Here is a 12,786-nt window from a genome sequence, read left to right on the forward strand (position 1 = left end):
ATTCCTCTGTGTCCTCATTTTCTCTCTGTGTGTCTATCTCTATGTATTAGGAAAGTCAGCTATGTCTCCTGTTCTTGAAAGTAGTGGCCTTATGAAGAAGAGGACCTGTAGTAACCTGCAGTGCAGTGCCCTCTGTTCACAAGAACCTGATGCTTGTCTCCTGATGGGTGTCTCCTATGTGTGTTGCATGAGCCTTACTGGTGTAGCTGAGCTACTTTGCCTTCAGTCCAATCATCTGCAATGGTTCTCTCTGCCAGTTGTAGCAGGGTTTGGGCCCTGTATTCTTAGTGAGGTACTCTAAGGCCACCTTGGGCTTATATCAGACCAGGGGTTTCTCAGAGATATAGTAGCACCAAACTGCAGGGTGCTTTCCCTGTGTTTTCCTCTGAGAAGCTTTTATTGGTAGATGGGGCCTGAACTCAGACCCAAGGTGGTCTGTCTCTAGGCCACCACTGGGGCCCCAGTTGGACTGGTGTATGGGTTTCTTTCCTTTTCACCAGAGTAGGAGTCACTTGGGAGTGGTTCTGGCTTCTGTCAAGACTACTTGTACACTGCCAGGCTTTTGCCACTGTTATGATCTCCAGCCAAGGGCATATTGGGAGGGGAGTTCTGGAGAATGGAAGGGTGGGGTACATGATGTTAGCAAGCTCGGTGAGGCTCTGCTGTGGGAGGGGTACTGCAGCCACCTGGGAAAACTCCAGCTGAATCTGGCTAGGTTAGAGGGATTGGATTGCAGAAGCCAGCAGAGGTGGGGTATGATTTATCAAACAAGGTAGAGAGTTTTAGCATGACACTGGTACCCACAAGTGTCTGGGGATGAGGGGGGGAAATCATGCCCATCAGCTCTTTTATGTTCTCAAGTGTCTCTCAAGGATCCCTCCCGCTCCAGCACATGCTCTGAGATTGGTAAGTAAATCTTCCCATCAGCCACAGGCATTTTTCAAACTGCTGCTTCTATAATGTATCTCTGCAGGGTTGTTTGTTGTGTTGTCTCTTTAAGGGCAGGACTCAGTTGCCTATCATCCTCTTGGCTCTCCCGGAGTCAAGCCTACTGATTTTTAAATTTCCAGGAGTTAAGCCCCACTGCTTATAAGAATTATGAAGCCAAGCCTCTCTGGCTTTCACAGCCAAATGTTATACGGATTTGTCTTCCCTGTGTGAGTCCCTTGTGCCCTACATACCTGGTGTTGGGTCTGCTCTTCTCCTCTCTCCACACCCACCATATCCCTCCCTCCCACTAATAGTTCTGTGGGTCCCATTAAGTCCTGACCTTTTTTTCTGTCCTTCCTACCCTCTTTGATGTGGTCCTGTTCTCTATATTTAGGCATGGAGAATCTGTTCTGCCAGTCTTCAGGTCGTTTTCTGGATTATTTATGTTGATTGGGGTATTATCTAGCTATAACCACAGGACGAGGTGAGCTTAGAATCCTCCATCTTCCCTGGAATATTGCTTCAATTTTTTTGTATTGTTATTAGGATAACTCAGTTTCTCTGTTTCTCTCTCTCTCTCTCTCTCTCTCTCTCTCTCTTTTGTCCATTTGGTATTTTTTATTTTTTTATTTGTTTTGTTCTTTGTGGAATAATTTGGTGGCAAAGAAGGTAGTGTATGATTCTACATTTCCACATTTATTAGCTATGTCATTGGTTGAGTTATTTACTTTTCTATGATTCAATTAATCAATATCTAAAATATATTTTCTGGGTAGCCCTGGTGGCTCAGCAGTTTAGCACCACCTTTGGCCCAGGGTGTGATCCTGGGGACCCGGGATCGAGTCCCACATCGGGCTCCCGGCATGGAGCCTGCTTCTCCCTCTGCCTGTCTCACTCTCTCTCTCTCTCATTAATAAAAAAATTAAATCTTTAAAAAAATAAGATAAATAAAATATATTTTCTTACATCGCTGATAGTAATGTACACTAGTATAAACACTTTTGAACACCCTCCTAGAGCTCTTCTAACATTAAAGTTCATACACACACACACACACACACACACACACATATGGAAGAACATGTAGAAACATGTAGAAGAATATAATCACAGATTTATTTATGATAGCCTAATATTGAAAGGTTTCCAAATGTCTTTATCCCTAGAATGAGTTTTTAAAAGTGTAAAATATTCATAAATATAATTCTATACAGCAATGGAAAACACACTACTAATACACATGGTATAGGTGCATCTTAACCACAGTGAGAGAGAGAAATTAGAAACAAAATAATAGAAATTAATGCTTTATTTATATTACTTCAAAACAAGCAAACTAATTTATGATGATAGATGTCAGAATAATTATTACTCTTCAGTGGGGATACTAACTGGAAAGGGCACAAGGAAATGTTCTAAAATGATGGAAGTATTATAAATCTTGATCTGGGAGGCAGTTAAATAGCTTTTGTCGTATGCCAAACATTTATTTAGTTGTATATATTATATTTGTGTACTTGCTATATGTAAAATATACTTCAAAAATTAGAGAATTGATAGAAGGTAGGTAATTAGAGAAAGCCTGGGTAAATGATTATTGAGAAAATGAAATGTTTTAATCAAAAGGATTATAACAGGGCTGCTGGGTGGCTCAGCTGGTTAAGCATCTGACTTATGATTTTGCCTTAGGTCGTGATCTCAGGGCCATGAGATGGAGCCCCATGTTAAGCCTGCTTAAGATTCTTTCTCTCCCTCTCCTTCTGCCCTTTTCCTCTTGCTCTGTCTCTCTTTCTCTAAAAAGAAAAGGATCACAGCATCCCTGGTTAATCTATTTTCTCTCCTGTCCAATATGTAGTTACTAGCTATTTAAATTCAAATTTAGTTAAAATTATATACAAGTAAAAATTTAGTTTCTCAGTTGCTCTAGCCACATTTTAAGTGTTCAATAACCATATGTGGCTAATGGACCACAATACTGGCAACAAAGATTTTAAAATGAATTTATCATTGAAGAAAGTCATATATAGCCAACATGTCCCTTCAGTCTTTGCAATGCTGAAAAGGATATGCTGGAAAGGATACAATAAATACCTGAATATTTATGTATTTATGTACATATAAAAGATAGAAACTAGACACAAACTTTATACTTGTCACAAAAAATGAACTCAAAATGTATCATAGACCAAATATAACCTGGAAAATTATATAAATCTAGAATATAATGTAAAAAATTTAAGAGACCACAGGTTTGGTGATAGGTTTTCAGACACGACACCAAAAGTATGACCAATGTAAGAAAAAATTAAAGTTAGACTTTATTAAACTGTAATCTTCTGCTTTGCAAAATATGCTGTAAGGTGAATGAAAATACATGCTACAAACCAGGTGAAATTGTTTACAAACCACATCTATGATAAGAGAGTTGTATCTAAATAACAAAAATTACTTAAAATTCAACAATAAAAAGGCAACCCAATAGAGTGTGGACAAAATGATCTGAACAAACACTCCACCAAAATAAGATAAATAGATGACAAATAAGCATATGAAAACATGCTCAACATCATCTGTAATTAGGGAACAGGAAACCTAAACAACAGTGAGATGGCACTTCACACCTATCAGAATGGCTGGAGTCCAAAGACCTTAACAAAGCATATGCTGGCAAGAATGTAGAGCCACAGGAACTTAATTCATTGCTTACAGAAATGCAAAACGGTACACCAACTTTGGGGATGTTTGGCAGTTTGGCAGTTGTGCTTCTGGGTATTTATCCAAAAGGACTGAAAGCACTATGTCCACATAAAAACCTGCACATAAAATTTTATAACACCTTCATTCACAATCACTTAGAAGCCACCAAGATGTCCTTCAACAAGTGAATGGATAAACTGTGCTGCATCCATATGATGACATATTATTCAGTGATAAAAAGAATTTAGCTCTTAAGCCATCATAAGGTATGTATGAACCTTCAGATCACATTGCTATGTGAAAGAAGCAGTCTGAAAGGCTACTTACTGTATGATCCTGATTAAATAATATTCAGGAAATAGACTATAGAGAGTAGATGGATTAGTGGTTGTCAGGGGTTTGGGAGTTGACAGAATAGGTGAAACAAAGGGGATTTTTTTCAGTTCAGTAAAACTTTTTTTTTTTAATGATACTATAATAGATGGGTACACAATATCATATATGGGTCAAAATCTATAAAGCTTTATAGCACAAAAAGTGAAAGTTACTTATGAAAAAATTTAAAACGTCTCCTTTAAGACATGGAGAGGTTCTAGGATGGAAAATAGATGGTGACAAAATAATTGACTATTTCAAATATATGAAGCAATGTCACTGAAGGGGGTGGAAAGAAAAGGCGCTGATCTCTCAGTAACTCTGAAAATGAGTGGAATTATATGACTGAAGTCAAAGGAACTACACATAAGCCCTGTGTTCTAGTTAATAAGGTAGTTTCCCCTGAAGGAACAGGGTAACTTCTGATACTACTATCCATGTCTATAGAAATTGAGCAATTAAGTAACTAGATCCAGAAAGTGGGAGTGAAGTTTCTCACTATTTGGAGTGGGAATTTCCAGACAACTAAGAGGGAAAGTTTAGAATGACTCATATGCTAATGACATAGACTTGGGAATATGAGGATGAACTCATGCTTAGCTTAATGTAGATACAAATACATAATAGAAATATCTATACAAATAGAAAGATAAACATGGGTTAGTGTAAACTTTACATGTATGTCTTTGTTACATCAGCTGACTTGGGTTAGAAGCAATGGCACTTTGGTAGACGTGAGCATACCTGGTGACCATATATTGGTTCCTCATATTATTCCCAAATTACACACACAGACAGACACACATACACAGAGTCTTCATAGAGCATTCCTACCTCCAGGACTGATGCAAGAAATATAAAAGATGTACTTGGAGGTCTAGAGCATCTAGTAGTGCCAAACTGTAAAGACTTTCTCAGAAAATATGAAAACAAAAACCTAGATTGATGGGGGTATGTCAAAGGATCTGCTGAAAGAGCTCTCAAGCTCAAGCAATGAGCCTTGACCAAGGCTCAAGCGATTTGAGCAATAAAGTAATATTTGAGATAAATCAAATTTCCGATGCAGAATTATAAATATTTTATATAGATATTCCATGGGAGCATAGTTCTCATTTTTTACATATGGGTTATACAAAGTAAAGAGAGAGAAAAAAGAGAAAGAGAAAGATAGGAAGGAAGGGAGGGAGGAAGGGAGGAAGGGAGGAAGGGAGGAAGGGAGGAAGAGAGGAAGAGAGGAAGGGAGGAAGGAAACTGAAACTATAGGGGTGAATCCTGACAAACACCTTTGCCAGGTGATTAAGCATCAACAGTGATAAATCATTTTGATAGTATGTGCCCTTGAGAAGGTGTAGCTGAAAAGGTACTTTGCCTCTGAAGTCTTTTTTCTTAAAAACGTATAATCTTAGTCTATTCATAAAAAAAGGCATTGGACAAATTTCAATAGAGGAACATTCTACAAGATACCTGATAGGTACTTCTTAAAACTGACCAGATTGGGACACCTGGGTGGCTCAGTGGGGAGCCTCCGCCTTTGGCTCAGGGCATGATCCTGGAGACCCAGGATTGAGTCCCACGTTGGGCTCCCTGCAGGGAGCCTGCTTCTCCCTCTGCCTGTGTCTCTGCCTCTCTCTCTCTGGGTTTCTCATGAATAAATAAATAAAGTCTTTAAAAAAAAAAACTGACCAAATTATCAAAAACAAAGAAAATCTGAAACTTTTACAGCCAAGAAGAACCTTAGATGTGACAACTAAAGGTATGGTGATATCCTAGATGGGATCCTGAAACAACAACAACAAAAGGATATTAGGTAAAATCTAGGCAAATCTGAACAAAGTATGGACTTTAATGATAATGCATCAATAATTATCCATTAGTTAATAATTGTTCATTAATTATCATGAATAGATCATTCTAATGTAAGCTGTTAATATAAGGGAAATTGTATTATCTTCTCAATTTTTCTATAAATCTAAAACTCTTCTAACAATAAAGCCTATTTAAAAACAAGATTTATAGTTTAAAATGTAATACCCTCTAAGAATTCATTTTTAAAAAGAAAAACATTACTTTTATAAATCTATGTATGTGCATATCTATGTATCCACATGTATATATAAGGAATCTCCAAAATATGAATCACCAATGAATTTATGAATAAATTCCAGCAAAATTGGTAATCAAAGAAATGTTAAAGTACAAATAAGATAATTTATTATTAAATCAAAAAAATAGACAACTCACAATTCTTTGGTAATAAAAAATTAAATTGAAATAACTTTTTTGGAGAACAGTTTTCCAATATATTCAAAGCTATTATTCTGGCTTGTGCTATTGGACCAAGAAAGTTTTAAGGATCCATTGTAAGGATCCATATTAATTTATTTTATGTAAAGATTTAGCACTGAATTTGCTCATTGGTTGTTTTAAAATGGCAAAAAAAAAATGACCTAAATGTTTCAATAATAGATGTGTTAAATAAATTATAGCTACACAATTATGCATAGCTATGCAATGGAGTATCATTCTGGAATTAAACCGAACAGTTAGAAATATATTAATGACTTGAAAAACTGGATAAATTAAAATATTTTTAAATATTAAAAAACAGGGCAGCCCTGGTGGCTCAGTGGTTTAGTGCCACCTTCAGCCCAGGGTATGATCCTGGAGACCCCGATTGAATCCCACGTTGGGCTCCCTGCATGGAGCCTGCTTCTCCCTCTGCCTGTGTCTCTGCCTCTCTCTTTCTCTCTCTGTGTCTCTCATGAATAAATAAATAAAATCTTTAAAAAATATATTAAACATTCAGTTTTATGAACTCAAATAAACATATTTAGTTGCTAGCCTCTAAGTTGACTCTCATAGTGATCTTGCCTCCTGGTATTCGATTCGAATCCCACGTTGGGCTCCCTGCATGGAGCCTGCTTCTCCCTCTGCCTGTGTCTCTGCCTCTCTCTTTCTCTCTCTGTGTCTCTCATGAATAAATAAATAAAATCTTTAAAAATATATTAAACATTCAGTTTTATGAACTCAAATAAACATATTTAGTTGCTAGCCTCTAAGTTGACTCTCATAGTGATCTTGCCTCCTGGTATTCGATTCCCACATTGAATCACAGATAAGTTTGTACAACCATTTGTATACGACAAAATTATGATGCATGACTTCCAAAGCTGGGTCATAAAGGCATTTTGGGTCAGTCTCTTGGATGGCTTGCTCAGAAAAAGGATCAGGGAAAAGCACATGATATGGATAAACAGATGATGATGATGATGATGATGATAGATGAGAATATTTATAATTTCCCTTTCTAAAAATGATGTTTCTGGGTACATAAAGTTTCCTTTGATTTCTGAATGAGTTAACGGTGTACATATGTGTGTTCTGAAATAGAATTTTGCTCCACATAGCAGAAGTCACCATTGCATTAACGTCCCATTAAGAGATCTGTTAGACTCTGTAGGTCAAAACAGGGACAGCTACCAAAGGTACACTGAAGAGAAACTGGAGTGGGATACTGGTCCATCGAGTCATTCTCATGGGAAGTGACTGTTTATATCCAGCTCTTCTTTATGTGCCTAGGTCCCCTACTCTGGAAAATATGTCCATCTTACAATTGGAAAAATCTGACCCAAAAAGAAGAATATTTTCCTTTCCCTTGGATGCTTAATATTCCATTGTGTATATGTTCCATGTCTTTATCCATTCATCCATTGATGGGCAATTTGTATTGTTTCCATATCTTAGCTATTATGAATAATGTTGTGATAAACAGGGGTGAATATATATCTTTTCAAAATTCTGTTTTTATTTCTTTTTTGTATATACCCAGAAGTGGAATTGCTGGATAATATGGGAGATTTATTTTTAATTTTTTAGGAAACTCCATATTATTTTCTGTAGTGGTTCCAACTTATATCCCCAACAAAAATATATAAAGGATCCCTTTGACACTACATCTTCTTAGCACCTCTTGTTGCTTGTTGATAGATGGTATAACAGGCATGAGGTGATATCTCATTGTGGTTTTGATTTGTATTTCCCTGATAATTAGTGATGTTGAGCATTTTTTTTTCATGAGTTTGTTGGCCATTTTGATGTTCTCTTTGAAGAAATACCTTCTGCCCATGTTTTAATTAGATTGGGGTTGTTATTATTATTGTTATTATTGAGTTGACTGAGTTCTTTATATATTTTGAATATTAACCCCTTATCCAATATATGGTTAGCCCCATTCTGTAGACTATCTGTGACACAATAATTTACAAAAACAAAAACAAAACTTCTATGAATGATTAAATTATGGGTGAGCAAAAAGGAATGTTGAAAATAGTTATTTAGGTAATAGAGAATCATCATTTTATGGTGAACAGAGATGAAGCATTTTTAATTACTTTTTACTGATACATAGTGAACAAAAGACAAAACTTTATTTAGTAGTTATTCCTTTAAAAAAATTAAAGCTTGATATAGGCTCACTAAAAAAAATTTTTGACAATATTTAGATTTGAGATATTGATTTTGAGATATGATAAGGATCTCTGATGAAAATTCAATAGTGACAAATTTATGATACTTAAAATACAGAGCAAAGAGTAATAGGCTTCAGAATTAGGTTGAAACAAAAAAAATGTTCATTAAATTGCTTTAAGCTTAATACTTTATATTATAGCTATGATTAAAAAACATTCATAAGCCAATATAAGTTACTTGTGTTTTTTATGCAGTTTGTTTACCAAAGTAAAAGATAGATAATATACAAGTGTACCAAATAATAATCTATAAAAATATTTAATTAAAAGAAAACTTACCATATTTGGCATATAAATTCTCAGTGAATGTTTGTAGTGGGTTTTGTATTGTTTTTCCATACATTATATCTACCTTTTCTTAAATCTTCCTGTCTTGGCACCTGTATTTCTTGTTAAACTTGAGAGTGACAATGGTGTCTCAGGTCATAAGATAATTTGGAGAAACCACTAGCCATCTAGAACAAAAATGTTTTTGAAATAAATACATTTGTGAGGCGGAATCAAGATAAATATAAACGGCAATTATCTGAGAAATAATTATAATAAATATTAATTCATCATCACTTCCATGCTGCAGTGAAAATTGTGTGGAACATTAGGAAATCAGTCATAATGAAATAAAGTTGGTTTCAGTCTCCAAAAGCCATGTGATCCTGCACCACAAAATAACACAGTTCATTATATATGAATAATCCAGATAAATGAGTCATTTGGGAATGCCAAAATTGGATTCCGAATGGTGATATGGCCAGCAGAAGAAGCATTTGGAAAAATGAGCTAATCAGACTACAAGATATTTTGCTATTGTCTGGCCACAATCCTTCTCTCCTTTCTCAGAGAATCAGGACTAAATATTATTAAGAGTTCCTAATAGCATCTGGATCTACTTTTTGGAATATAGATAATTAGATCATCCGTAAATTATCACAAATAAGTCTTACCTTATAAACCCAATTAAAACTGACAGATAAGTGTAAGTGTAGCCCCTAGATTATAATTACGGAAATAGAGCATAATTTTATTTGTTCTAAGACCTGATCATTTACATGCCTCATGTAGAGATCGTAGGGGTTGGGAAGATATCCCTTAGACTACAGACATTTCTCAATTATAAAACTATTTTCATGATTTTCATTAAAATATCCTTTAAACCAATACTAGTCCCTTAAATATCCTGCATTATTAATAAAGTGTGTTTCTGTACCATGCATTTGCATGCGCATGCCAGGAAAGGCTATGTACCAAGATAAAAATAAAGCATTTCTCTCCTACCAAAATTTTATGTCTAGAGACATTTTAATTCTTTTAATCCTGTAAATCCAACTTTGACCCTTTGTCCATTATTTTGTGTACAAATCTGCATTTCATAGGCCAAATAAATGTTTCCCTTAAACTCCAAGAAAAAAATGAGTTTATATGTCACTTATATTGAATGATGTATTTTTAAACTATGACACTTAAATAATAATAATAATAATAATATAATAAAAAAACAGAAATCAATTGTGTAGACAGCTTATATCCAATCAGCATATCAGGAGGAATTGAGAGACAGGAGTAAATCCTGAGTGCCTAAGAAGGACTGAGATGATCTGTGCTCAGGTAACATTAATCTACACTGTTCAATCAGTAAACATCTAACTATTCTGAAAAAAATCTTAAAGGTTACATGTTATTCTGGCCCTGCTGCCTGGCAAGAGTTGGAATAGAGTCCAGGGAAAAAGATTTCTCTCTGATCCTTCACCATTAGGTAACTAAAACTTGGTAAGAATTGAGGTCTCTTATCTTCTATTTCAGTTTTCACTCCATTTATAATTTAACTTAAAAATACTAATTAAAATTAGCTACACTCATAAAAATTTTGACTTTTTCTTCATTTATACCCATGAGGTCTTTCCCCTGTATACAGCCTTCTTCATATTTATTTATATTGTAATCAAGCTTTTCTGATTGACTTAGACAATCAACAATAGTGACAATTGCAAAAATAAAGACTGATAGATACATAGCCATTTCAGTGGCATCATGTAAACACAGTCCGGGTGTTCAGAAATATTTACTGGGTCAGAGAAGTTCTGTAATTAAGAAAGTTCATTAAACAGTAAATTTTTCTTCCTTAAATTTTTGTTTCCCTTGTAAACATTGTATTTTACAATAGTAATGAAGAAGTCCAGTTCATGCAACATTCTGAGATAGATGAAAAAAACTAATGCAGTTATGACACAGGAAATGCAGGAAACGATGGATTAGATGTACCTTACCCCATTCTTTCCTCTAAATACATTAAAAACTTGGCATATGTCAGAAACAAACATAAGATGACTCTGAAAGAAGGGAAAATAAGAGCAACCGGCTAGGAACCTAAGGACCTGAGGAACAACATGGCTCTGCATTCCCTGGGTTTTCCTTTCCTTCATAAATTAGGCCAGTCTGAGAAGATGGCAACTGGGAAATGGCAATAGGCATAGAGAAAAAACAACACAAAACAAAACAAAAAGCAAAATGAAACAAAACCTTGCCAAAAAAAAAAAAAAAAGCCTGCCAGAAAAGGGGCAGACTAACAAGAAGAAAGCTTTCAGACAATAATTGCTCTACTCCTGCCAAATACCACTGGAAAAAAACTACATCCCCACACCACCATCGCCAGCAAAGGTCCATGAGGAGAATAACTAGCTTTGCTGGGCTGCAGCAAATCTTCCCAAATTCCTTTTCCTGCAAAGGTAGGTAGAGATAAAGGGGTTGGGGGTTTGAGGGAAGGGGTGATATTAAAAAAGGGTGAGTTGAGGATGGCAGCTATTCTTGTGGGCACAGTGTAATGTATAGAGCTGCGGAATCACCATGTTGTATAGCTAGACCTAATGTGACACTGTGTGCAAACTACACTTCATTAAGTAAATAGATAAATACGTACAAACATATATAAATACATACATAACAAATAAATAAGTAAATAAAATAAATGTGATTGAGTTGAGTGAGCAGGATTTTCATCCCCACCAGTCAGCAAGGACACACCGCTGTCCATCCCTGCTATGATGGTGTCAGAGGTGTCAGGCCTAGTGGTGGGTCAAGTTTCATTTTCACTTGTAAGGCCATTCTTCCCACTATGGTGTCAGTGGAGGCCATGTGGTGAGCAGTAATCAAGGTTCAGCTCCCCTCCCAGCTAGTGTAGTATCTGTGGAGACCTAGTGGGAACCTGATTTTCCAGAATAGCCCACTAATAATATGGAACATCTCCACCCCCTTGCTTGAGGTAGAGCAGAAACTTCCATCATGATCTGGCACAAAGAGGTGATACCCTCCTTCCCCAGCAGAAGTGTGTTAGAGGGAGACTACTAAAACAGATACTTTAAATAATTTCCAGTCTCATAAGATCATACCCAATTAATCAATTTTCTTTTTTTCCAATTAATCAATTTTCAATTAAAAATCATTCATCATAGCATGAACCACAAATATTTCAACTTGAATGAGAAAAAGAAATCAACAGATGTCAACACCAAGATGACACGGATGTCGAAAAGAATTCTAAAGTGGCATCATAAAAATGCTGCAACTAACAAGATAGAATATGCTGGAAAAAAATTCAACAAAGAAACAAGAAAGAGTGTGAGCAAAGAAATAAAAAATACAAAGAAGAACTAAAATGACATTTTAGAACAGAAAAATAGAATAATTAAAAACTCAATGAATAGACTCAACAGTAGAATGGAGAAGACAGAGTAAAGAATTAGCAAAGTCAAAGATAAAATAGATAGTACCTAGTCTGAACAAGCAAGAGAAAATAGAGTGGAAAAACAAAAGCAAAACCAAAAACAGATCCTTAGGAACTTGGAGGACAAGAGCAGAAAATCTAATACGTATGCCATCAGAACCTTGGAAAGAAAAGATAAAGAGATTGGGACTGAAAAAAGTATTTGAAGAAATAATGATTGATGAGGTCTCAAATTTGGCAGGAGATATAGCCTACAGATTCAAGAGGCTCAGCAAACCCCAAACAAGTTGAACCCTAGAAAATTCACAGGAGACAAGCCATAGTGAAACCTGTGAAAACTAAAACATTATTTTTGAAAATGGCACACAAGAAATAACACTTTACCTATAGAAGAAGAATAATTTAAATGAAAGAAGTTATCTTTTTAGAGACCGTGAAGTCCAGAAAGAAGTAGTCACATTTTTTATGTGCTAAAAGAAAAGAACTGTCAACTCATAATTCTATACTCAGCAGAAATATACTTCAGGAGCAGAGGAAAAA

Source organism: Canis lupus, chromosome 6 (assembly GCF_011100685.1).
Source record: "Canis lupus familiaris isolate Mischka breed German Shepherd chromosome 6, alternate assembly UU_Cfam_GSD_1.0, whole genome shotgun sequence".
NCBI classification, from domain to species: domain Eukaryota; kingdom Metazoa; phylum Chordata; class Mammalia; order Carnivora; family Canidae; genus Canis; species Canis lupus.